Here is a 27632-nt window from a genome sequence, read left to right as displayed (position 1 = left end):
TGCTATCACGCTACGGCGGTACGGCCCAGTGGGTCAACATACCCACAGATCGTGAAAGTAGGTCTTAGGCTGGGTTCACACGACCTATTTTCAGGCGTAAACGAGGCATTTTACACCTCGAATTACGCCTGAAAACACGGCTCAAATACGTTGGCAAACATCTGCACATTAATTTCAATGGGTTTGCCGACGTACTGTGCCTACGACCTGTCATTTTACGTGTCGCTGTCAAAATACGGCGCGTAAAATAACAGCGTCATGAAAGAAGTGCAGGACACTTCTTGGGATGTAATTTGAGCCATTTTTCATTGACTTCAATGAAGAACAGCTCCAAATTACGTCCGCAAAACGCGAGCAATTACGTCTGAAATGCAGGAGCTGTTTTCTCCTGAAAACAGCTCCGTAATTTCAGTCGGAATTGTCGTTATCGTGTGCACATACCCTTAAGTATATATTTTTTGACCAATCCAAAAAGGTGAACAGGAGTCTAATGCTGGTTATGTGTGTCCTAATATTGGACAGTGGGTGGATGTAGTTCACAAAATACAGGAGGTCAGGGTTAGCTGATGTTTGTGTACCTAGTAATTTTATGGATTTTAAGGCCACATAAAGGGAGTAATGGGTTTTAGTGTTTTAATCACCGAAGGAGGAGCTGAAATGCTTAAAATCTGTTATTTACCTAAAGTGACTTTGAAGTTGGAGACCCTACCAAACAAAACAAATAGTTGTAGGAACGAGGGGACAGCTAAAGTTGGGTTCAATATTAAGACTAGTAAATTGTCTGCAAGCAGTGCCATTATATAGGTATAATGTCCAACTTTCAGACCTTGCATTTCTGGTGTTTGGCTAATTTTTGGGATGAGCATTTCCATAGTTAAGATGAAAAGAGCAGGGGAAAGGTAGCATCCCTTCTAGGTTACATTTCTAACATGGAATCAATCAGATAATGTGCCATTGTCTCTAATACCGGCGGTGGGGTCTGAGTAAAGGAAGAGTATAGCTAAGATAAAGCTGGGAGGGGAGTCAAATTTCTCTAATGTAGCGCCCATGAGGCTCAAATCAACATGGTCGAAAGCCATCTGTACCGAGAAGGACAAACAGTATCTTATTTTACTTTGCATAAATCCCCTGTAATTAGTCTTAACTGATTTGTTTTCCTCAATGTTATACATAATTAGTGAAACAAAATTAAAGACATAACTGTAATAAGATATAATATGGAAAAATTGCAATATGAAATATTAAGATGGTTGGAAATAGACTACATCTTCTCAGTAGGATCAACAAATGACATTTTAATGTCTAATGTGACCTGACAAGTAGGTGTCCAAGTGGAAGCTGAACATTCCTCCCCTTGGGCTGAATAACCAAGTAATTTCTAGGTTTACTGATGCCCATTAGTCAAGTAAAAAAAATAGTAGCATTCATAGGCAATAGATGCGAGCAGCAGTTACTTTTTAACCTCATTTACTAAATATGAAATAGATCAAATTGAATTTGATAAGCTCATTAGTATCAGAGATCAGAATTTTTCTCAGTGAAGCACTAAGACCATTGCCTAATATGAGCATAACCAGAGTCAGTTGTTATTATGGTTCATACTTGATAAACCTAATACTTATGTGTAAACGAGAAGATAATGTCAATCAATGTATTTAAAAATGATTTTGCCCCAGTTTCTGTCAAGTTTTACACTTCAAGTGTTTACAGATTAATATTTTTATTATTTTTACTATTATTATTATCATTATTATTATTAGTACATATATAATTTATTATAAAGTATTTGTCACAATGAAAATATTTAATTATCTTTAAACAAAATGTAATATTAGACACAGGTAACCCATAACTATTCGAATTATAACTGCATTAATTAATGGAAATATTAGTTAATGTCCAGTTGTCAGTACTTTTGGTTGAGGCTCACTTGCCCTTTGCTTTTTTGCTATTGCCCTAGTTTTGTTTTCTGTTTTTTTTTTTAAACACTTTTCTATTAACCTTGTGCAGGTTCCTAACATTTTTTTTAGTAATGGCTGCAAATGGCCTGCATAAACAAACAAACAAACAACTAATACTCACCTATTCTTTCCCCGGCGATTCAGCACTGGCACTCCAGCAGTCGTTGATTCAAGTAGCATGTAGCCACTGCAGCCGATCAGATGGTTGCAGTGGTCATATTCTGCCTGCATGTATACAATAACTGGGAGAGCTTCCAGAGTGAAGGAAAGGATAGGTGAGTACTTGTTGTTTTTTTTATTTCATGGTCATTTGAAGCCATTACTAATAATTTTTAGTAACCCGGATAAACCCTTTAAGTTTGAGTTGTTGCATGATTAGTGTCATCAACTTAGGCTCTATTTCCATCATGCTTGAGCATTACGTTCGGTATGAGTGTTTGAAGAATGCGGCTGAACATAGTGTCCCAGACATATGTAACTATATACCTACATAGTTGTATACGTCTGTTATTAGCTCGCATTATAAAGAAAAATGAACACTCTTCAGCCATAACATTAAAACTACTGACACTGGAATGAATAACACTGATCATCCAGTTACAATAGCACCCTTAAAGGGGTGGGATATATTAGGCAGCAAGTGAACAGTCAGTTCTTGAAGTTGATGTGTTGGAAGCAGGAAAAATGAGCAAGTGTAAAGATCTTAGCGATTTTCACAAGGGCAAAATTATGATAGCTAGACAATTGGGTCAGAACATTTCCAAAAACTGCATGTTATGTGGAGTGTTCCCGGAATGCACTGGTTAGTACCTACCAAAAGTGGTCCAAGGAAGAACAACTGGTGAACCGGTAACAGGTTTATGCTCCCAAGGCTCATTGATATGGGAAACGAAGTCTAGCCGTGAGGTCCAATCCCACAGACTGTAGCACAAATTGCTGAAAAAGTTTATGCTGGCTATGATATAAAGTAGTTAGAACACAGTGTACTGCAGCTTGCTGCATTTGGTGCTGCGCAGCCACAGATCGATCAGAGTGCTCATGCTTACCGACGTCCACTGCTGAAAGTACAATGGGTATGTATGTATCAGAAGTAACCATGGAGCAGTGGAAGAAGGTGGTCTGTTCTCATGAATCAGGTTTTCTTTTACATTATTTGGACAGCTGGGTGTATGTGCGTAAACTACTACAGGACTTAAATGATCTGCTGCTTATGTCTTGGTGCCTGATACCACAGGAAACCTTCAGAGGTCTTGTGGTGTCCTTGCCTCGATGGGTCAGAGCAGTTTTGGGGGCACAACGGGGCCTTACACAATACTAGGCAGGTAGTTTTATTGTCTGGCTGATCATGTACACCACTCAGTATATGTTGTTTTTTTTTTTTGGGGGGGGTTCACTTGAATTGAAAAAGTACAATAAAGTTATAAGACAGCATATATCTGTTTATATAAACTTATAAGTACGCCACAGAAAACATTTGGATTCTTTTTTTGTCCTATCCATATGTACTGCTGACGTAGCCCATAAACGTGGTGTGAACAGAGACTTGCATGCATTGTCTAAAGGAAATATAAGGTAGTCTGAAATCCACTTCCTGTCTCATGAGAGGCTCAATCTGCAGATCTGGCCCCATGCTTTTTACTGCAGCTGCCTGTTATGAACCTAAGGAAGACATGCTTTATTTTAATAAAGCAACATTTTCTTCTCATATACATCTATCTAGATCGCTCTCATCACACCAAGAATAACCTGCAGTGCTTACCTCCCGCAGTTTGAGGACAGGCAACAGCTTATGGTCCCTGAATTACTATTTTGAGGTGGAAAGGGTCGTATTGCCGAGATGATGAATTTAATCATCTCAATCTGTCCACTGCAGAAGTGTAATGCCTGTATTGCTAACCATAGGTGACACTCAAATGGACCTCAGTGACCCTTATGGTATGAAAACACTTTGAGAATCTTTTATATCCTGAATGATCTTAGAGAACAGTGGCAAAAGAGATTTTCCAACACACTAAAAGAAACATTCGATATGTTGGATACACCGATATGTTGATCAAGTCCTCATTACTACTACCCTCCTAATGTACACTGAATAATTTTCTGGCTGCAGGAAAACTTTAGTCCTACAGTCATGGTGATGTCCGCCAACATTACCAACCAAAGGTAGTACATTCCTTTACCTATGGTCTTTGAGCTATTTTGCGGAGCTCTGGGCCACCTATCCAAAGCTCATAGGGGATCTATTCTTTTATTTATCTAAGTGGCAAATGTTTAAAAATGTATCTATGTAATGTTGGATGCATCAGTTGATTAAATATTTTTTTAAATCTATGACTGGGGTAAACTTTTAGCAACAGAACTGCAAAGCTTTCTTCTAAAGGAGTCATCAATTTATGGAATACTGGTTTATAAATTGCTATGCTAGCTCAAATAACAACTACTATATCTACTGAATATAAAGTCGTATCAAAAACTGAATCATATAATTTATTTTTTGTTACAGAAAAATATACATCACATACTGCAATTTTTGCCCTGTCATATACCTTTTTCAGAAATGGCGTTGATGTTGGCAAAATACAGCTCTTGATATGAAAGTGCAAGTTGTAGCTTATCAAATTGTTAAAAATACTGTAATTAATATGCAATTTGATGATCTGCATGTGTATATTATTTCCATGATATGGCTCCAGTAGAAAGAGGGTTTTCAAATTCAAATAGGTTCTGATGAGCTTTTATAAATGTTCCAAATCTCTTGCTACTGTTCTTTTGTGCAACTACCTCCCTGTCTTCACAATATACTCTGATTCACTAGATTATGTGCAATAGTTCAGAAAGTCATAGGACCAATTTGTCACGAAGAACTTTTCTGATGCAGCATTAGGAAATAGGTTTGTGATTAATGTCAATGATAGCTGTGGACTGTCCTTACTAGCATATGATTTATTCAAAAGTAAGAGAACAAAACAAATAAAAATGCATTAAATCAATGCAGTGCATATTTTTTTTATTTGTTTTTTGACAGTCTTGACAAGTGCTCCCTTTCAGTTATTATTCATGGCTATGACTTTCCAGGCAAGTTTATTCTTAATAGTCTAACTGTGTATTTCTTTACTTTAGACATTATAGATTTGTCAGGTGAAACAAAATGTAGCAGAATTTGAATGAAAAAAAAAGGAAAATTTAAAAGGCATTTGAGTTACAAAAAGGGACCCTCTCCACCCAATTACAGATATACCTACATTAATTAATGTTTATGGACAAGCCACCACAAAGTTTACTATCAATATCTATGCACATCTAATAGGCACAGGCATATTCAAACATAAAAAAATAAATAAAATGGGGATGTTAAATATGTCAATTTCCGTGGGCTCATTTTTATCCAAATAATTTTTGCACTACTTTTTTAAGGGGTTTTCTGGAATTATATATATATAGAGAGAGAGAGAGAGAGAGAGAGTGAGAGAGAATCTGTGACATGTTCACTTTAAACAAAATTACTTTACAATCTTATTGATATTGCTTATTAAAGAGGCTCAGTCACCACATTATAGATGGCCTATCTTGTACATAATGTGATCGGCGCTGTAATGTAGATTACAGCAGTGTTTTTTATTTTGAAAAACGATCATTTTTTATGGAGTTATGAATGATTTTAGCTTTATGCTAATGAGTTTCTTAATGCCCAAATGGGCGTGTTTTACTTTTTGACCAAGTGGGCGTTGTGGAGAGAAGTGTATGACGCTGATCAATCAGTGACCAATCAGCGTCATACACTTCTCTCCATTCATTTACACAGCACATAGTGATCTTACTAGATCATGATGTGCAGTCACATACACACACATTAACATTACTGACGTGTCCTGACAGTGAATATACATTACCTCCATCCAGGACGTGATGTCTATTCAAAATCCTGACACTTCGCTAACGTTTGTGTGAGATTTACAGCAAGGCAAACGTAATCTCGCGAGATTACGCTGTAAACTATCATTTAAAATGAGATTACGCTTGATGTGCTGTAAATCTCACACAAACGTTAGCGAAGTGTCAGGATTGTGAATAAACATCCCGTCCTGGCTGGAGGTAACGTATATTCATTGACAGGACACATCAGTAACGTTAATGTGTGAGTATGTGGCTCACACATTAACATGATGTGACAGTTAAAATAAAAAAATAAAAACAACAAATACTAATCTAGCCACGCGCCAGACCTCTGTGAATCAACATTCCTCTTCTGGCCCGCTGCTGAAGTGTTGAACCAACATCTCTATTCATTCTACTGCAAAGACATCAGCATAGTTTACGGTATTATTTTAGACTAACATTTTCCACATATTGTCAATGCAGGGAAGCGGTAACCTGAAGTAAAGACTACACCCATTTCCATGATTATTGCTGGGATCGGGTCTATAGAAGAAAGCATATCAGGGTTGAAGATAGATATAGAGCCTAGATGTTATACCTAAAATATCTGTCCAAACTTCATCCGAACTGGTATTCAGCTATAATGAATATTTTTAAATAAATATACTGACTGTATTAAAGGGATAAATGTCTACTTAAATCTAACTCCAGGTAAAAACTGTCCTCTGCACGCTATATGTACCTGTCCCTGGACACATGGTAGATCACCGAACTCAACATTCACTTAAAGTAAATCCTAGACTAAAAAAGTTTGGCCACTTCTGATCTAGCAGTACATTTTAGGCACATCACAAAAAAATATGAATATTGTAATGATGGGGGTAGGGAAACAGACAAGTGAGCCCTAATCTACCCGCCACTCTGTCCCTGCCTACTTGCAACGACCCGCCCTAAGCGACGGCGTACAACTGGGCGACAGTCCCTACGCTCAATAAGTGCACGACGGACAAACAGACAAGGGTACACAGAAGCTAAGGGAAATGGGCCAGTTGCCCACGGCAACACCGTGAGCAACAAGAGTGGTGAACGAGCCGAGTCAAACCAGGAGTGTACGAGGTACCAAACACAGAGCAGGAGAGTAGTGAACAAGCCGAGTCAAACCAGGAGTGTATGAGGTATCAAACGCAGAGCAGGAGAGTAGTCAGTAAGCCAGGGTCAGTATGAAGCAGGGACAAAAGTACAAGAAGCTGCAGCAGGGCCAAGAAACCAAACGAGAAGAATCACAAGCAAGGAGGAACAGGAAAGGCAGGTATAAATAGACGGAGGGCGGGAGCTAGCTCAGTCTGGCAGGCTGTGATAGGCTCTCCCACTCCTAAGCCTGCCATCCTGAGTGGTGGAAGATGGAGTCAGTCTCACAGACATAGAAGCAGGTGCAGACTGATTACCTATGGGCGTTGACACAGAAGCTGTGCCTGGCAGATCCTTTACAAATATGTTGGCCAAATGCATTGGTCATCATAACTTTATCATCATAATAACCAATATGCAGTGCCATGCAGTGCCAACATATTTCCGAGATATTTACAATAAAGAGGAAAATACAAAGTAACAAATAATGAAAACAATTGAAACAGACAATGTGTTAAAGTGGACCAGTTATGTCTCTTGACCTGTCAGTTTTATCAAATACTTGTATTCCCCATGAAATAACAATTCTGAAACATATTTTCTTAAAACTCTGCGTTATGCCATTATTCCTCCTAGAAATGTATGAATAAATTGACAACTGGGTGTTACCATTCCCCTTGTCAGACAGGTGTGTCCCTAGACAGTCTCACTCTTTCAGCCCTGATTGGATATTGTCAGTATGTATAGGGACCCCCTCCCCCAAATGGTAACACCCAGTTGTCACTTTATTCATACGTTCATACAGAGGAACAGCGCAACATAGAGCTCTAAGAAAATTGGGAATACAATTGTTTACTAAAACAGACATGTTAGGAGAGGTGGCTGGTCCTCCATAAAAGAATAGCAGACCCGGACGGTAAGAGGTCACAGTCTAAAGGAGAAGAAGGTAGCGACACTCTAGGCATGAAATGCAGCATGAAGGACAATGGGTAGGAACGTTTAGTATTTTATTTTCCATTCGATAGAGCATTCAAAGGAAACACACCTCGATCTACCCAGCAGCATCCCTCAAACATAGTATTTGTTTTCAAAACATTTAAATAATTCTTACTGTACAGAATATCTTGCAATTATTTATTTGTTTATGTTTTAGAGCTTGTGGATACTGTAAGCAATACTATAAGCAATGTCAAAATTCATGTGCCCAGAGCGTATATATATGCTGTGTACTGTGTACATACAGTGGATATAAAAAGTCTACACACCCCTGTTAAAATGACAGGTTTTTGTCATGGCATTAAAAGATTGCCTCAAAAAGGCACAAACTAAAACGCATGAAAAAAAAAAAGCCCAAAAAGCGCCACAAAAAAAGCACAAAAAAGCAGCAAAACGCTGTGTGAGAATCCAGCCTAAGGCTGGGTTCACACGTGGCGGAATTTCACTTGAATTCCGCTGCGGACACTCCGCAGCGTTAATCCGCAGCGGAGCCGTTTCTCCATTGACTTCCACTTTAATTTAGCAGTGTTCGTTTAGACGATGCGTAAAATTCCGCTGCGGAGCATAGGCTGCGGAGCGGAATTTGGTGTCCGCAGCATGCTCTGTCTGTTGCGGAGCAGTGGCGGACTGGTTGCGGACTCATGGCGGAATTTCTCCATTGACTTCAATGGAGATTCTAATTTCCGCAATGAAGTCCGCAGCTGTCATGCACATGTTATGTGTGCTGCGGATGCGTCTTGCTTTTTTGCCATGATATTTCTTCATTCTGGCTGGACCTATGTATTTCTAGGTCTACAGCCAGACTGAGGAAGTCAATGGGGCTCCCGTAATGACGGGAGCGTTGCTAGGAGACGTCAGTAAATAGTCACTGTCCAGGGTGCTGAAAGAGTTAAGCGATCGGCAGTAACTGTTTCTGCACCCGGGACAGTGACTACCGATCCCAATATACAGCTACCTGTAAAAAAAATTGAAGTTCATACTTACCGAGAACTCCCTGCTTCTGTCTCCAGTCCGGCCTCCCAGGATGACGTTTCAGTCTAAGTGACGGCTGCAGCCAATCACAGGCCAATAACAGGCTGCAGCGGTCACATGGACTGCCGCGTCATCCAGGGAGGTCGGGCTGGATGCCGAAGGAGGGACGCGTCACCAAGACAACGGCCGGTAAGTATGAATTTCTTTGACTTTCACTAGGGAAAGTGCTGTCCCTTCTCTCTATCCTGCACTGATAATAGAGAGAAGGGAAGCACTTTTCCCGCAGTCCGCAGCAGCTAGTCCGCATCAATTTACTGCACATTTTGGGCAGATCCGCAGCCGTAATCCGCAACCCGGATTAGGTGCGGCATTGATGCGGACAGTTGCGGAGGAAATCCGCCACGTGGGGGCATGCCCTAAAGGAGGGGTCTGCCTCTACTTGACATTCATCATGTCTTTTGCTAAGTGTAGAGAGCCATCTGTATATGGGGACAATAAGCCTAGCTATTCTGCTATTGTGATTTCTTCTTTTAACATCTCGCTTAGCAATTCAGACTCAGAGGAGGACATTTGCTATTTAGAAAGGCGTATATGTCTAAACTTCCTAAGACACTATAAACTGGACATGAATTCTTCTGAGAGCATTCAGCCTTTGGCTGTAGAGTTTTCAGTAAGGTGTTACAAGATATTCCTTCCTATTTTTAGCTATAATTCTCGTGGATACTGCCGAGGACGATGAGGAAGAGGAAACTTTACTTACCTGAAATTTTCTTTTCTTTGAGTCCAAGGCAGCAGACTCCTTGCAGTTATTAGCTTGTTTTTATTTCACACCAGTTTAGCGGTTGGGGGGGGGGGGTGTTTTTTTAATAAATGGGTGTGCCTTAACCCCTTGTTTACTTGCTGCTTTTTAGTATGCTGTGTCCTAGATCACGTTGGAACTAAAACCAATGAATTCTGCCTCGGACTCAAGGAAAATAAAATTTCAGGTACTGAAAGAAAATGTTCCTAATTTTCTATTGACCCAAATGAAGGCAGAAATAAAAACAAGACATGGCATTATCCAAATCTGCCCTAAAAGGGAACAAAATTCTTGCTGACCCCAAGTAGCAAATAAACAAAATACTCAAATAAGGGTTCTATATATGTACATACTGTAAGTAGAGATGAGCGATTCTACATGAATCAAAATCGGTCTGAATTTCCTAAAAGTTTCAGATTTGGCGTATTCTGAAACAAAGGTTTATGGCACACGAATAACCCAAAATTTTACAGATCAGAAAAATTATCACATGATCTTGGACCAGAGTGCTATGTGGTTATTCCTCCCTTTAGCCATATATATTGCTGCCACTTTAACATTACATCCCGGCTCGGTGTTAAAGGACTCAAAAGGGGTTGGATTCAACATGGATACAGTCATGGAAGATATGAGTTTTCAGGGCAAGCAGGGCCCTTTCAATTAATTAATTTGGACCGAATCGAATCAGGTGGCCGTTTCGACTTAATCGGACCCAAAACAAATTTTAGGACATTTGCTCATCTCTAACTGTAATTGTTTATGGTGTTATGTTACTATATTATAGGCCATTTCTATGAATATATAGTATAATTAGTATACATAATGTATTTATTTATTTTTTATTAGAAAAATAAATAGATCCCAACTTCTATTATGAGTTGAGCCTTAGGGTTCATACAGTTGGATGCATTATGGATCTGTGTTGTTTGGACCCATGCAAATCTTTGAACACATACTGTACTGTTGTCTCATATGGAGGCTTACAGTGTTTTATTGTAGGTGTGTCCCATCATATGTCATATTACAAAGGTATTCTTCATAAGAAGCATCACTTCTAGGGGAGAATATGGTGCCGTACAGAGGCACCATACAGCGGAACAGGGAGAGTCTACATCTCTACAATATGGAACTGTAGGAACTTCAAGTACAGTTTCTTGCACATGGCTTTGTCTAATACCGCCTAATTTGTATCTAAAATTATGAATCAGTAGCAAAACCGCAATGAGATTTCCTTTTACAATTTATTTCAAGTTATTACATCTAGGCATACATATTTAATTAATACAAGGTTTGCAACATAACATTTTTTTTTAACTACACCAATAAAGAACCTAAACTTATATATATTGCATTATGTTGCTATGTGCTCTGATGTTGTATTTAAACAGATCTTTTATTACAGTTCAGCATTCATGTAACAGCTTATCTGAATGGTTCCCAGACAATTTAATGTGTACAAATGTGTTTTTTTTATTGTCCTGTATTTTCTTACAATGAGGTTTGTAAATAATTAGAATCTGATCCATCTCAACCACCAAGGTTCATGTTTATTTCTAATGTCATCTACTGAGTATAATTTCTGGTATTTTTAGAGCCATATTTCATCTGGGCAGAAAACAGGAAAAATAAGCTACTCTTTAATTGATAGATGCAACATGCTATAATAAATAGGAGTCCTAATTGTATTTGTTAGATTAACATTCAGTTTAATTTTTCTCTTATTTCTTTGGTGGCTTTGTGGTATATTCATATAGCTACCTCTAAATGAATGTCAACTTGTTTTACCTCGTCTACAACAGATCGATACTTCATTAGGCTGAATTGTCTTGTGCCCATGCAACCTTGAAACGGTGGCTTAATTACCACTCCTATTATGCAGTGGCTCAAATAGCGGTGTTCAGCTGTGTCAGATGGAACAAAAGCCAGGCTGTTGTCCAGAGTTTAAAAAAAAATGCACTTTTGAACTGTGAAAACTACATTTCATAAATGAATAATTAAAGTGGTAAAGGAAATTATTTCTCCTGAGCCCAAGGTTTACCATACACGTTTTGATCTTGGTATAATATTAAATTAATTGCATAGTAGATTTTCAGATGGAAAAGAGAGAGAGAGACAGAGAGAGAGGGAGAGAGAGAGGACAAGGGGAATTTTAGTCAAATGGCAATCATGACAAATGGCATCTCTTGTCTCAGAATCATTTTTCTTCACTAGACTGATTTGTCATCCTCACTTTTGACATTTTTCATCCTGCTGCAAAATCATGTTGACAGAATGAGATATTTCTACTCTTACTGGTGAGACACGGAAGATGGTTTCATGCTCTCCTTTTTTATATTTCAGTTTGATTACCAAACACTATAGTGCAAATGATACTTTGTAATCTCCTCAAACTTTTCAACTGTAACAAAAATATACAAAATAATCATAGAGCTTTCCATCAAGAAGATAGTATGTCATCTTACAGCAATACAATATTTCAGATGGCTTTTAAATGACAAATATATACATGTACTATCAACAGTATTTATCTTTTTCCCAAAACTAAATATACTTAAGGAACAAGTTCTTGGAAATGGTTATCTCTAAGGTATTGTCCCAAAAATTACTTTTACGAAATGTATGAAATCAGATATTTTATTAAAAGTGTGATTGGTGGGGTAAAGTAAAAAAGACATTCACTGATCTAGAAAACAGGCCAGCGTAAGGTCTTATTCAGACTAACGGGTCTGTGTGCTGTCCATTGAAAGAACTGACAGCACACAGACCCATGCAAATCAATGGGGCTGTTCACACATGCGTGATTTTTCCCTCAGCGTGTGTCTGTTGTGTGAAACTCACCACATGTCCTATTTTAGTCTGTTTTTGCGGACAACGTCGCCCAATGAAGTCTATGGGTGCATGAAAAACACGGACATCACACGGACGACATCCATGTGTTGTCCAGGTGTCATGCACCAGTTGCGAAAAAAAAATCCAGGAAGTGCAGAAACACGGACATGAAAAACTGATGCCACATGGAAAGCACACTAATGCCAACCGGAACTGAAATGCATGAAATACGGTCCTAATTTTGCGGACGCAAATTGGACACGCTCGTCTGAATAAGGCCTTAGTGTAAACCCTTAATGGACAATTGGCCATGGAGAATATTATGTCACACTTCATTCATATACATTGATGATTATGATTCCATAATTTTGTTTTGGATTAGGTCTGTTAGTTTTGGCCTGAGATCCTGGTATTAAGTACTGATTTCACAAAAAAATGTATATGTGAGGAAAAAAAAATCTTTCTTTTATATTACATTATTTTCTGTAATTTAGTTGAGGCAAATGCAAGTATTTCCTAAAATAATTGTTATAACCCTTAATAATGTATATGCTCAAATAGTGTTACTGTACAGTGTATAAATAATACTGTCCTGCTATATCCAAATAATATCAATAGACAAAGCCAAAATAATACCACCAATCAGTGCTCAAATAATACTGCAATACAGAGCAAAATTAATACAACCATTCAGCGCTAAAAGAAAATTACATACAACAGACAAATAATTTTGCCATTCATTACTCAAAATATACCACCATTCAGGGCTCAGACGACCAAGCAAAATAGTGGCAGCACATCCTGCCTAACCTCTGTCAGTATATTTTTCTCCATTTCCCACTTACATTCTCCCCGCTTCACATTTTCTCCGTCATAGTCCCACTTTGTGAGAGAACATTTTACCCCCTTTCCATTACTTTTTCTTAACAGCATATTTTCTTATTTCTTTCACTATGGCAGCATTTTTTTTTGCCAGCGTATTGCTTATGTAATTTCGTTGTGAGGGACATTATGTTAGTGATGCTTCCAGGGATTTAACAGAAGCCTCTGGCCACATCATGTAAGGTACTCTGCAGGTGATGCTGAAAGAATTGTCCAGACCAAGCCATAGAAAAACATCTAGGCAGCTCATAAACTGTCTTTAATTCCATGTAAATAATACAATGAAATCCAAGTCCCAAACTGACCAAGTTTTTAGTCTCATCCTAAACTTGAGCCTATAATCTTTAAAGGCCGCGTCACACTGGCCAATTATCGGGCAAGGAGCATTCACAGATCTCGCGTTACCGATAATTGCCCTGTGTAAACAGGGCAGCGATCAGCAGACGAATGAGCAAACGCTCATTTATCGGCTGATTGTATCATTTTAAATGACCAAAATATTATCATTGTCAGCAGCAGTTTACCGTGTAAACAGGGAGATGTGCTTCCAACATGATAGAAATGTATGGGGACGAACAATCGTAGCAACGACCGCTTGTCCCCATACATAGCTCCTTGTGAAAGGAAAAAACGGGCGCTGATCCACGAGCTGTTTCGTTGATCAGCGTTCATTTACACGGCCCACTTCAGGCCGTGTAAAAGTGCCCTACCATGAATAATCTGTCATGAAATGCATGCCCCCTACGAGCAGGTGAGAGCAACTGTAGAGAAATTAAATGTGGTGACAGATATCACTACAGCTTCTTTTTTTTCTCTAAGGATATGCCCAGACGTGGCGGAGTTCTGCATACACTGTCCGCATCAATGCCGCACAGAATCCGCGTTGCAGATTCTGTTGCAGCTCTGCCTAAAATGGGCATTAAATTCATGCAGACTAGCCGTTGCGTATTGAGGGGAAGAGGGCTTCCCTTCTCTCTATCAGTGCAGGATAGAGAGAAGGGACAGCCCTTTCCCTAGTAAAAGAAAAAGAAATTCATACTTACCCGGCCGTTGTCTTGGTGACGCGTCCCTCTCTTGACATCCAGCCCGACCTTCCTGGATGACGCGGCAGTCCATGTGACCGCTGCAGCCTGTGATTGGCTGCAGCCGTCACTTGGACTGAAACGTCATCCCGGGAGGCCGGACTGGAGGAAGAAGCAGGGAGTTCTCGGTAAGTATGAACATCTATTTTTTTTACAGGTTGATGTAAATTGTGATCGGCAGTCACTGTCCAGGGTGCTGAAACAGTTTACTGCCGATCGCTTAACTCTTTCAGCACCCTGGACAGTGACTATTTACTGACGTCGCCTAGCAATGCTCCCGTAATTACGGGTGCACACACGTAGTCACCCGTAATTACGGGAGCCCCATTGACTTTCTCAATCTGGCTGTAGACCTAGAAATACATAGGTCCAGCCAGAATGAAGAAATGTCATGTTAGTAAAACCAATACGCTCCGTAGCACACATAACATCTGCGGACTTCATTGCAGAATTTTGACTCTCCGTTGAAGTCAATGGAGAAATTCCGCAATGAGTCCGCAACAAGTCCGCTACACGTCCGCAACAGTCAGTGTATGCTGCGGACACCAAATTCCGCACCGCAGCCTATGCTCCGCAGCGGAATTGTCCGCAACGTGTAAACGAACCCAACCACAAAGCTGTGGAAGACAATGGAGAAACGTGTACGCTGCGGATTTCCGCTGCGGACTGTCCGCAGCGGAATTCCAGAGCAATTCCGCAACGTCTGGTCATGCCCTAATTGACAAAATACATGAGCCATAATAATTTAAAATATTCTACTTATGGTACTGGGAAAAGCAACAACAGGTAACTGTATGTCCTTATAGCTGCTCTCCTTTATCACCTGAACTATTCCTGCTTGTAAAGGGTGAAACTTAGGTAATAGATGTTTATTAGGGAACTGTTCACAATGCAATTCACTAATATACACCGCGTTCCAAATTATTATGCAAATGTTATTTTTTCGCTGATTTTCCTAAAGAGTCGATGCAAATGACAGTCAGTATAATCTTCAAGCCATCAACCGTTGGAGTATAATGCGAATTTTATTGAACAAATCTCCTAATGATAACAGATTTTTTTTTAGAAGTAAAAAAACTCAAAATGCACTGTTTCAAATTATTATGCACAACAGAGATCAAAACATTTTAAAGGTTGTAAAGAGAACTAAAATGGTAATTTGTTGAATTTGCAGCATCAGGAGGTCATATTTACAGAAATCAAAAGCTCTTTCAATAAAAAAAACTTAGCAGGCCAAGTTACATGTTAACATAGGACCCCTTCTTTGATATCACCTTCACAATTCTTGTATCCATTGAATTTGTGAGTATTTGGACAGTTTCTGCTTGAATATCTTTGCAGGATGTCAGAATAGCCTCCCAGAGCTTCTGTTTTGATGTGAACTGCCTCCCACCCTCATAGATATTTTGCTTGAGGATGCTCCAAATGTTCTCAATAGGGTTGAGGTCAGGGGAACATGGGGGCCACACCATGAGTTTCTCTCCTTTTATGCCCATAGCAGCCAATGACACAGAGGTATTCTTTTCAGCATGAGATGGTGCATTGTCATGCATGAAGATAATTTTGCTACGGAAGGCACGGTTCTTCTTTTTGTACCACGGAAGAAAGTGGTTAGTCATAAACTCTACGTACTTTGCAGAGGTCATATTCACACCGTCAGGGATCCTAAAGGGGCCTACCAGCTCTCTCCCCATGATTCCAGCCCAGAACATGACTCCGCCACCTCCTTGCTGACATCGCAGCCTTGTTGGGACATGGTGGCCATTCACCAACCATCCACTACTCCATCCATCTGGACCATCCAGGGTTGCACGGCACTCATCAGTAAACAACACGGTTTGAAAATTAGTCTTCATGTATTTCTGAGCCCACTGCAACCATTTCCGCTTGTGAGCATTGTTTAGGGGTGGCCGAATAACAGCTTTATGCACACTTGCAAACCTCTGGAGGATCCTACACCTTGAGGTTCGCGGGACTACCGAGGCACCAGCGGCTACAAATACCTGTTTGCTGCTTTGCAATGGCATTTTAGCAGCTGCTCTCCTAATCCCATTAAATTGTCTGGCAGAAACCTTCCTCATTATGCCTTTATCTGAACGAACCCGTCTGTGCTCTGAATCAGCCACAAATCTTTTCACAGTACGATGATCACGCTTAAGTTTTCTTGAAATATCCAATGTTTTCATACCTTGTCCAAGGTATTGCACTATTTCACGCTTTTCGGCGAGATCCTTTTTCTTTCCCATATTGCTTGAAACCTGTGGCCTGCTTAATAATGTGGAATGTCCTTCTTAAGTAGTTTTCCTTTGATTGGGCACACCTGGCAAACTAATTATCACAGGTGTCTGAGATTGATTACAATGATCAAAAGAGCCCTAAGACACAATACCATCCATGAGTTTAATTGAAAAACTAATAATTAAATGTTTATGACACTTAAATCCAATGTGCATAATCATTTGGAACATGGTGTATATGTTAGTTAAGTGATTCAAAATTTCGAGATTAACTTTAGATGAAAGTAACAGCTACAATAAATAAGTAAGCAAAGTGAAGTAAAGTGAAATACAGAGTGCCTCCTGAATTTATCAGTAATACAAATTATAATAAAATCACAAACGTAAGATGAGGACAATCATTTATACATAAAGTTGACTTGACATATTTTCATCAGCTGTCACTTATTCTTTATTGTTCCATGTCTGATTAAAAGCAGCTATAGACCAAGCTTGTAATTTGCTTGACTTGGCCAATAATGAGCGGTCTGAGTAATAATCAGTGCGTCTATGGTGATAAAATGATCAGTTCTGACCACCAGAACATTTCTACCATATTTAGTAAGTGCCTCTATTCAACTCTGAATTTAATGTGATTTCTGAAAAGAATAACCATTATAAAACAAGTTTTTACAATAATTGAAATCAATTATTGCTTACCTGTTTGCAACACACTTTAATCAACCGTGGATACTACAGAAAAGTGCAGTTTAGACTAAGATCACGCTGAGTAGTTTTGGTGCAGATCTGCTCATCACCAGACAGATAGCGGACCAAGTATAGGTTTTGCACTGGTGCCCAAAGCTTTTCCGTAGCTTAAGAAATGCACAATGTTGACTTAGGGTATGTTCACACGCAGAGTCAAAAGCGTCTCAAAATACGGAGCTGTTTTCAAGAGAAAACAACTCCTTATTATCAGAATTTTTGTGTGCCACTCGCGATTTTCACAGCGTTTTTCGCTGCATTTTTTATGGAAGTTTTTGGAGCTTTTCTCAATAGAGTCTATGAAAAACAGCTGCAAAAATGTCCCAAGAAGTGTCCTGCACTTACTTTTCGCGGCCGTTTTTTTACCCGGAATAAAACGCAGCGAAAAATGCTCAGTCGGAAAAGAACGCCGTTTTCTCATTGAAATCAATAGGCAGATGTTTGGAGGCGTTCTGCTTCCGATTTTTAGGCCGTTTTTTGGGCGTTTACGGCCCGACAAATGGCCGAAAATAGGCCGTGTGAACATACCCTTACTATTTCTATTATTATTGTTATTATTACTATTATCTCTTTATATGAAATATGAGATGCCATTAAAATTCTGCCCCATTAGTCAAATAGTTGAAAAATAATTATATGCTCTTTTTTAAAGAGAACCTTTCACTTGCCCATACATGTGGCAGGGCTGCACTAATCCTGGGGCTCTTTACGTTTTTTTCCTATTCTCTTCTGTTATTTATATATCGGTGCTGTTATATTTGGCGTCCGATATGTAAATAATTCCATGAACCGTCAATAGGGCGTGTAATTGGCAAGGGGGCATGTAACATCGCTGTGACACTGTCCAAAGTGCTCCAGGGTTTGTGCAGCCCTACCTATTACATGCTGCACTCAGCTTTACATGTATGGGCAGGTGAAAGGTTCTCTTTAAAGTATGCCCATTATTTCACTTTTTGTCTTTCTTTTTTTTTATTGAAATTGGTCCAATATTCCGTGCTGCTCCTCTAAAAATAAATAAGTGAATCTGCACAGGATATTGTATAACAAACAAAAAAAAAACTAAACAATGGGCAAAATTCAAGACCCCTGTTTGTAACATTAAATTCCCTAAAACATGTTTGTTTTACTTACCCAGTAAGTATAGTTTTTGTTTAATCTGCCAGGTTCTGTCCAAAAGCATTAAACCACTTTTTTCATAGCAATATTGTGTAAAATTGCACATTGCAATCTGAAACATATATATATATATATATATATATATATATATATATATATATATATATATATATATATATATATTCTACTCTGTAACATCCTGTAAAATGGTGGAGATATATTTAATTAGGGTTGTATTGTTTTCCTGAAAAGAACTCTTAAAGCCCAATCTTCTGACTGGTTCTCTTGCCATTCTTTAAAGGTCACTCAAGAAGTCTATTATTTTCCATCTGTCATGATCATTCAAAGGTATGATGCATTGTGTCCTCTATTATATATTTTTTCTCTCCCTTAGAACCATCAAAGTTTACATTATTGTCAAGGTCTTGTAGAAAGGGAAAACTACATTATATTGAAACACAAGTTTGTGGAATCTCTCTGAATTAGCTTTTCCTGATACTATAAAGTCTGATCAATCTGTGCTTAGGTGAGTTTTCTTATCTGTCCATGGTCTATTTATTTTCTTTTGCCTCAGTACCAGAAATTAACCCATTTGTCCTGGTGTATTGGACAATGCAGCTTTGGTGGAGTTTTTGATGCTTGGATTTTAAAAGAAGGGGAATTATAATTTTAGTTCACATATGTCCACCCTTTAGGATCCACTCCTACTTTTTGTCTAAGGTTAAGTTCACACATGTTCAAAATGAAAAAAATCTTGGCGGAGCCCAGGTTGACCATATTATCAGTTAACAGGGTGTCACGATCTGAGGGTATGTGGACCCACTAGGCCGCTCCGCCGTAGTGGAGAGGCAGCTGGCAAAGTCACAGTCTATGCAAAGTCTATACAAGTTCGTATCACAAGGGCACCTGGGATAGTCCAGACGGTGGCAGGGGATCTGGTTTGTATGGGGCTCGATGTGGCAGGTTGCGCCAGACGTGATGGTTGGTACCAGGAGTGGTAGATGACACCAGACGTGGCATATACTAGCAGGCGTGGCAGGTTGCACCAGACATAGCGGATGATACCATGGATGACAGATAACACCAGACGTGGCGTATACCAGCAGGCGGCACAACACGACTCCAATACTAAACAGGTTCAGGAACAAAACACAGCACGGGATACAGGACACAGGTAGCAAGGCATGGAACATTGGGAGCAGGATAACACTAATTTGCTATACCAACATGGAAAAACTACAACAATGCTCAGGCAAGGAGTGGAAGGGCGGAGCCCTTTTTATTGTCCAGGATGCTCAGGGATGGATTAGGGAATTATTAACAGGTGAGTGCGCTGGCCCTTTAAGGCCGAGACTGAGCGCACCCTAACACTGAGAGCAGGGCCAGACGGCCGCGAGTGCCGGCGTCTCCTAGGAGGGAGACACTAGCAGGATGCCAGCGGTCTGTGGTCGTAGCCGTCACATGGTAACAAACAGCGGCGGTCCGCGACCACGGCCATCACACAGGATCTGTTAGGCACTATGCTCAATAAAATACATGAACATTGCAACTGTTTGTATGTTATTAGCTTATGTAGGATGTGCTTGTCTATAATTGTGACTTAGATAACAAATCAAACATTTTATCAGTAATCAATGCAGAAATCCAGGTAATTCTTGAAATAATATCTATACTATGATGGTAATTTGCATTCCATGTAATGATTCCATTGAAACCACGTGGTGGGCTTTTGCTTTTGACAGAAGCCAGTCTAAAGAAGTCGAGCTGCAGTGTGAAGGACAGAACGAGCTGTAGCCAAGACCATTGTTGAAAAAGGAGGTGAATTCCAGACTCCCTGTAGAGTCTCTGCACCCAGATGTTGTAAATTTGAAGAGAAAAGTCCATGCCTTCCTGAGAACTAGCACTACAGATATCCTGAGAAGAAACAATTTCCAGAACAATGTCCATTGCTTGGCTTCCCTGAACTGAGCCGGTGCTTTGCTAAGGTGCCGTGGTACGTTGCTCCAAATCCTGTTCCACAAAGGCACAGACCAGCAGTTTCTTTGTTTTCTCTGCTTGGTCGATACCTTTTTGTTCACAGAAGGTAATCAGAGCTTTCTTGCTCTGCTTTTTGCCATATCAGAAAGCAGCATGTTGCCAAATAAAAGATAGAAAACAAAAACAGGAAAGGAAAACTGTTTGGAAGTATGTTTAAAAAATAAGCACTGTTAGTCCTTGTAGAACTGGTGTACTCCTCGCAAGGGCCAGTACTTTAGTGCAGGGAATAATTGCTTAAACTAGTAAGGACTAATGCTCTAATAGAAGTAAAAATATCCACCACTGCCACCAATTTGTCATATACACACCTTCACAGCACATGATGTGTGTGCGACTGCAAGCAATTAGCTTATCTCCACTCACTCAATCTTGTACTCACCTTCTACTCAGGTTGCAAAATGAGCATAAATTACATCCCAACACAGTCCGTACACCCCAGATACACAACTTGCTACAATCATTTATCGAATATGGGTGATAAGTCCGTACACACATTCTCACTGTTCTCCAGCAGTCAAAGCGCTAACACACTCTATAACAGGCTTTGGGTTATTTAGAACATAGAAGGACCAAACTTATTAAAGTTTTAAGCTTTAATAGAAACGGTACAGTGCTTATAAAAAGTATAAAAAGAGACAAAATAAGATGACAAACAAATCGTGTCAAACAGTAACAAAATTAAAGGGAGGAATAACAGAAGACCTAACACTTACAATCTGTATGGTCTTCTGCTTCCTTAAGGATAGGGAAACAATGGATGAAGACTCAGACTTATATATTACTCCCAGCATGTGAACACTTTTCTATGATACAGTCGTGGTGTAACTCAGCAGATGTGATCGGTGGCACAACATGACTACAACTCTCTATGGCACAGGAACAAGGTAGCACGGGATACAAGATACAGGTAGCAGGTATGGGAACACTGGGAACTGGAAAACACTAAGGGACCATTTGCAAGGACTAACACGGGTAAACACAACAATGCTCAGGCAATGAAGGAAGGGGCAGGGCCATTCTTATAGTCCAGGGTGATGATGGGTTAATTTGACATACTATTCAGATGCGCACGCTGGCCCTTTAAGGCCAGGTACGAGCGTGCGCGCACACCCTATGGGACACAGCAGAGTGAAGTGGAAGTGAGCACTGGCGTCTCCTGAGGAGGAGATGCGGGCCAGCGCTCACCGATCCATGGCTGCGGCCATCAGGGGAGAATAATCCCGACGGTATACGGCCATGGGTGTCACATCCATTTTCCCTTAGATCACCTGAGTATAGCTCTTTAGTTTGGAGAAACATATGTTAATTTGCCATTTTGTGAAGCTTGTACAGACCAGGCACAATGTCTCAAAAGTCACACTCTGTCCTTCCAACTGATATTTCCGCAACTTTGGTTCTGCTATCCAGGATACATTGCCACAAACAAGATGCAATAATAATCCTTGGCCACTTCAAAGGGCTTATTCTCAGTACATTTATCCATAGACCCCTTTCATCGCAGTACTGAATTATGATCCGGTCACATCTGCCCCTATTGAAGATTCTGTCAGATCTGAAGGAAAGAATAGATCAGCATGCAGCGTTATTCTTCCTGTCAAAAACGGTGGACGCCATGACAGAACCCGACAGACCCCAATATAAGGCAATGGGGTCTGTCGGCACTGGTGGTATCCATCATACAACAGATTTAGCACTGTGTCGTGGTTTCCATTATAAACAGAAACCACAATGCAGATGTTAACTAAGCCCTACAAATATTTTTTTTAAGATCATAACTGGACAATTTAAATGCATGTTGGTTATATTATCGGCTCTTTTACATTATTTTATGTATAAATTTTTTTTAGATGTAACATTCTGTATCTTTGTAAAGTGGTTGAGGGGGTGGGGCATGATGGTAGAAATACCCCACAGGTACGTCGTAGAGTAAGATGAAATGAAGCAGGAGTTAGAGTGTTGAACTTGAAATCTTTACTTGCACTTTTAAATATACACAATTTCAACCAGCGCTGATGGTGCATATGGTCACAGACAATACATACAGTTTTCCCCACTCTGGGAGGCACAACTTTTTTCAATTTTTCTCACTGCTCAAAGGCACAGACTTAGTGATAAGGGCATCCTTTCTTGATACAAGGGTTATTTGCTTGGGTCTAGTAGGCCTTAAAATGGTGGCTGCTACTGTGTACTTCGGGCTTAGTGCCCCTTGAGCTGGTGGCTTCTGACAGCTTTGTAAACTGGCCCTAAAAGCCTCCACATGGACTGACTCTCCCCTTGGTCTTGCACTACAGCTGGCCACTGTAGATACACCTATATCACCCCTGCCTATAAGACCTGTTACTATCCCTGGCCCAACAATGGATGACAAGGTCAGCCTTCAACAGTCTAACTCAGGCTCCTAATTTCTCTCTATTTCTACACTTCCACAGCAGCTTTTCCGACTTTCCCCTCCTTATGCAGCCTTTATAATGGCATGCAGCCACACAAATGATTATTTATTATTAGTGTATTTTACAGTATATATTGGTATATTAACAGTATTACTGTTAGTACAATATTCTATATATTAAATCTGCTTAACATGTGTTTGATTTTCTTTGAAATATTATCAATACACGGTAATTTTATTATATTTTAAAAATTCCTAATTGGTCGTGTTTTATATAGAACACCTTACATTGACTTATAGCTAAAACGATAATGCAGTAATTATTCCATGAACTGTAAAATGTTATATGTATTTTGTGACTGGAAAGCCTCGCATTTTATAGTTTGCTGGTAACAGAAAATGGTTGGGTTTCCTATATTAGAAGTAAGATTTTTAATTAAAGCACACAGTGAGCGGTTAAGTAAAGGGACATTAAGGGAGGGTCACACAGCAAGAGTGGTAAAATGTATTTGTTTTAAATTGCTTCCCTGAGGAAAATCATACTTAGACAATAGGCCTGTGTTTCCAATAGATCCCAGAAGAGCAATAGAAAAGTGACATAGTGCTGCATGCTGTTGCCCATCATATCTCTCCAACACAATGACTTTTATTTTAGGCATTTTCTCTTTTTAAAACTGCTAAAAATAATATCTGAGAAAATACATCTTCAAGAATATTCCACATGCACAGCAGTGGTCCCTGTTCCCTCTATTTTTGCTGTAAAGGGAAAAACACTGGCCATATTTACATTTAACACCGTTCATTTCCCAGCACTTATACTATAATTATCATTATTATAATTATGAGAATTAAAAAAAGATTTGGCTAAATGAACACACACAAACATAAAAAAGTTGCTTACTGCAATTTGTAAAACAGTATTAGTATGGTTTCTACAGTTCAAAGGGTTCTCCGTTTTGGACAATCCCTATTTGGGATTTTGACAGTAAGGTTATGCTCACAAAGGCTATTTTCAGCCGTTTTTCAGGCCGTAATCGTCCCAGAAAATGGCTGAAAAATCGGAAGCAGGACGCCTACAAACATCTGCCCATTCATTTTAATGGGAAATATGGCAATCTGTTCCGACGGGGCGTTTTTTTACGCCTCATTTTTAAATAACGGCACGTAAATAGACGCTCCCCCCCCCCTTAAAAAGAAATGCATGTCACTTCTTGAACCGTTTTTGTAGCCGTTTTTTATTGACTCAATAGAAAAACTGCTCCAAAAACGCCACAAAAAACGCTAGTTGCTTCCAAAACGGCTGAAAATCAGGAGCTGTTTTCCCTTGAAAACAGCTCCGTATTTTCAGATGTTTTTTGTTAAGCGTGTGAACATACACTAAAGCCCCATGCACATGACCGTGCCCTGTAATTACGATCCTTAATTACGGGCACAGCCGGCCGCGGACAGCCATCCGCATTTACAGGCTAAGCTCCTATTATAAAGTATGAGAGCGTAAAATAAAAAAAATTGTCATGTCCTATTTTTCACGGAAAGTTTCTACGGCACAAATACCTTCCCGTAAATATGAAGGTGTCCGTCGGCCAAAGAAATTAATGGGTCCGTAATTACGGGGGATTTTACGGTCATGTGTATTGGGCCTAAGATCTTTGCAAAGTTTTTCCCTGTTGGTACTCACAGGGATCAGCTGTAATCTGTGTGGAAACCTGGCAGTAAGTGTTCATTAAGCATTTTTACAGTGCTGATTTCTATCAATTGGTTGTCTGTGTAATGCAGGACAGGACAGGTTCTCCAGAGCAAGAGACGCTCTTTGTAACCACCCCTTGTAACCGCCCCCCACTCTGGCCAAGAGATGAAGATCCTGAACAGTGGACCCCCCCCCCCCCTTTATTAACTCCTTAATATTGTATATGGCAGTTGGGTTTCTAAACTTCTAGTAATTGTTTTTCTACTTCAGAAAACCTTCTTGCTATAAGTAAAAGGGCAAGTTTTCTCAACTTTTTTTTATCACCTTAATGTATGTAAAAGAATATAAATAAAATAAAATTAAGTCACTTTGCAAACAGTATTGATATCCTACTGTTTTGTGTCTACAGCTCAAATGCAGACCTATGTGTCTCCAATGCCACAGAATACAAAGTTTACTGAGTTTTCTTGCTCACCGAGAGGCAGACAAAAAAAAAAAAATTGGTTGCAACAGTGCACTTAAAATTGAATCTGTCATCTTTGAAATGCTTCTCGAACTCTAACATATCGTATTTATCGGACTATAAGACACGCCTGACCATAAGACACACCCAGGTTTTAGACAACAGAGAATAGGAAAAAAATAATTTGTTAAATAATAATTTATTCTGAGAGCCAAATTTTTAAAATATTTTTTTCATCGATTGAGCGGTGTGAGGGCTTACTTTTTGCGGGAGCTGTAGTTTTATTGGCACAATTTTTGGTACATACGATTTTTTGATCACTTTTTTTATATATCATTTCTTAAGCACTAAGGTGAGCAAAAAACTATTTTGATTTTTTAAATTTTTAAACTCACCGTGTGAGTTAAATAATGGTATATTGTAATAGATCGGACTTTTACGGACACAGCGATACCAAAGTATTTTATTTTTTACATTGTGCTTGGGGAAAAATGGGAAAAGGTTTTTTTGTTTTTACTTTTAATTATTTAATTTTTTTTACACTTCTGAAAATGTATCTAACATTTTTTTTTTACACATTTTATTAGTTCCCGTAGGGGACTTGAACCGGCGGCCACTTGGCTACATGTGGATTTACAGAAACAGCGTAACTACACTGTTTCCTTAACTCCCATAGTAGTGAATGACAGTTACGGAAGCAGTGTAGCATGCGAGCTACGCTGTTTCCGTAACTACTGTTCAGTTCTATGGGAGTTACAGAAACAGCGTAGCTCCGCGAGTTACGCTGTTTTAGTAACTCCACATGTAATCAAGTGGCCGGGAGAGCACAGAAAGCTAGAACTGGGTTTAGGGGGCCCCGTTCTAGAGATAGGTGCAGGTCCCAGAGGTGGGACCTGCATCGATCTGACATTTATGACATATACTGTGGATTTGTCATAAATGTCCTTCATAGAAAAACCCCTATAAATGCCGCGGTCGTTGTTGACCACGACGTTTAACTAGTTAAAGGGGTTAGCCAAAAAACAAATTTATCCCCTATCAGTGGCGTAACTACCGCCGTAGCAGCCGTAGCGGCTGCTACAGGGCCCGTGGCATGAGGGGGCCCGTGTCGCCCGCCGGCACGGGCCCCCACCATGGCCGGAGGCTCCGCTAGCAGCCGCTATGGCTGCTACAGCGCGACGCCACTGAACACTATGGCAGAGCAGGGAAGTATCCACAGGATAGGGGATACATGTGTGATCGCTGGCATTGATAGGGAGAATGGGGGACTGAAAGTTCCCTGAAGTTCTTCATCACAAACCTCGGACTTCCGGGGTCTGTGTCGGCAGCTCCGTAGAAATGAATGGGTCGCCGGTCGCACTTGTGCGCATGTGTGACCAGCGCTCCTTTCATTTTTATTGAGCTGCGCAGACGCCGGAAGTCAGAGGTTAGTCATGGAGAAGTTCGCTCCCTATCAATGCCAGCGATCACACATGTATCCCCTATCCTGTGGATAGGGGATACATGTCTTTTGTAGGACACACTGTAGATCGGATTTTTTTGGGGGGTTGGGGCTGCATGGCGTTATCTACAGGGGGGCTGTATAGCGTTACCTACAGTGGGGGCTGTATGGCGTTCTCTACAGTTAGCGCCATACAGCCCCCTCTGTAGATTACGCCATACAGCCCCCACTGTAGAGAACGCTATACAGGCCCCTTTGTAGATATCTACAAAGGGGGCTGTATGGCGTTATCTACAGGGGGGACTCTGTATGGCGTTATTTACAGGGGGCTGTATGGCATTATCTACAGAGGGGGCTGTATGGTGTTATCTACAGAGGGGGCTGTATGGTGTTATCTACAGGGGGCTGCATGGCGTTATCTACAGGGGGTGCTGTATGGCGTTATCTACAGGGGGGTTGTACAAGGGGGGGTTGTGTGACACCCAGGGGAGGGGGGCCCCAGTCTAAAGCTTGCTAAGGGGCCCAGTCTTTCCTAGTTACGCCCCTGTCCCCTATCCACAGGATAGGGGCTACATGTGAGATTGCTGTGGGTCCCACTGCTGGGACCCCCAGCGATAAGGAGAACAGGGGAGCGAAAGTCACCCAAAGCGCTACATGATAAGCTCGAGTTTGGAGAATCAATGCAGAGCAGATTTAAAAAAAATAAAAATTCACTCAACTCTTCTAGTGAAGTTATTAAGTAATAGTGACAAAGTGATAAAGTGAAACTCTGAGCAAAAGCTAAAAATTACTCTTTTGGCCAGTACCATGGATTACATACAGTATTTTGATTTATTGGCCAAAGTTGCAGCCAGTGCTGGCCGTGACAACCTGAATTGGCATGAGCCACTTGGGAGGCAGTATAGGAAATATTACAACTGCTAACTGCATGGAGATAATGCTAGAGGTGCTCAGTTGTTGTGGCTAGCACAGGTTTCAGCTGTCCACTAGTAG

The sequence above is a fragment of the Rhinoderma darwinii genome, chromosome 5 (genome assembly GCF_050947455.1).
Source record: "Rhinoderma darwinii isolate aRhiDar2 chromosome 5, aRhiDar2.hap1, whole genome shotgun sequence".
Lineage (NCBI taxonomy): Eukaryota > Metazoa > Chordata > Amphibia > Anura > Rhinodermatidae > Rhinoderma > Rhinoderma darwinii.
The sequence above is the reverse complement of the archived record's forward strand: the minus strand, read 5'-3'. Positions refer to the sequence as shown.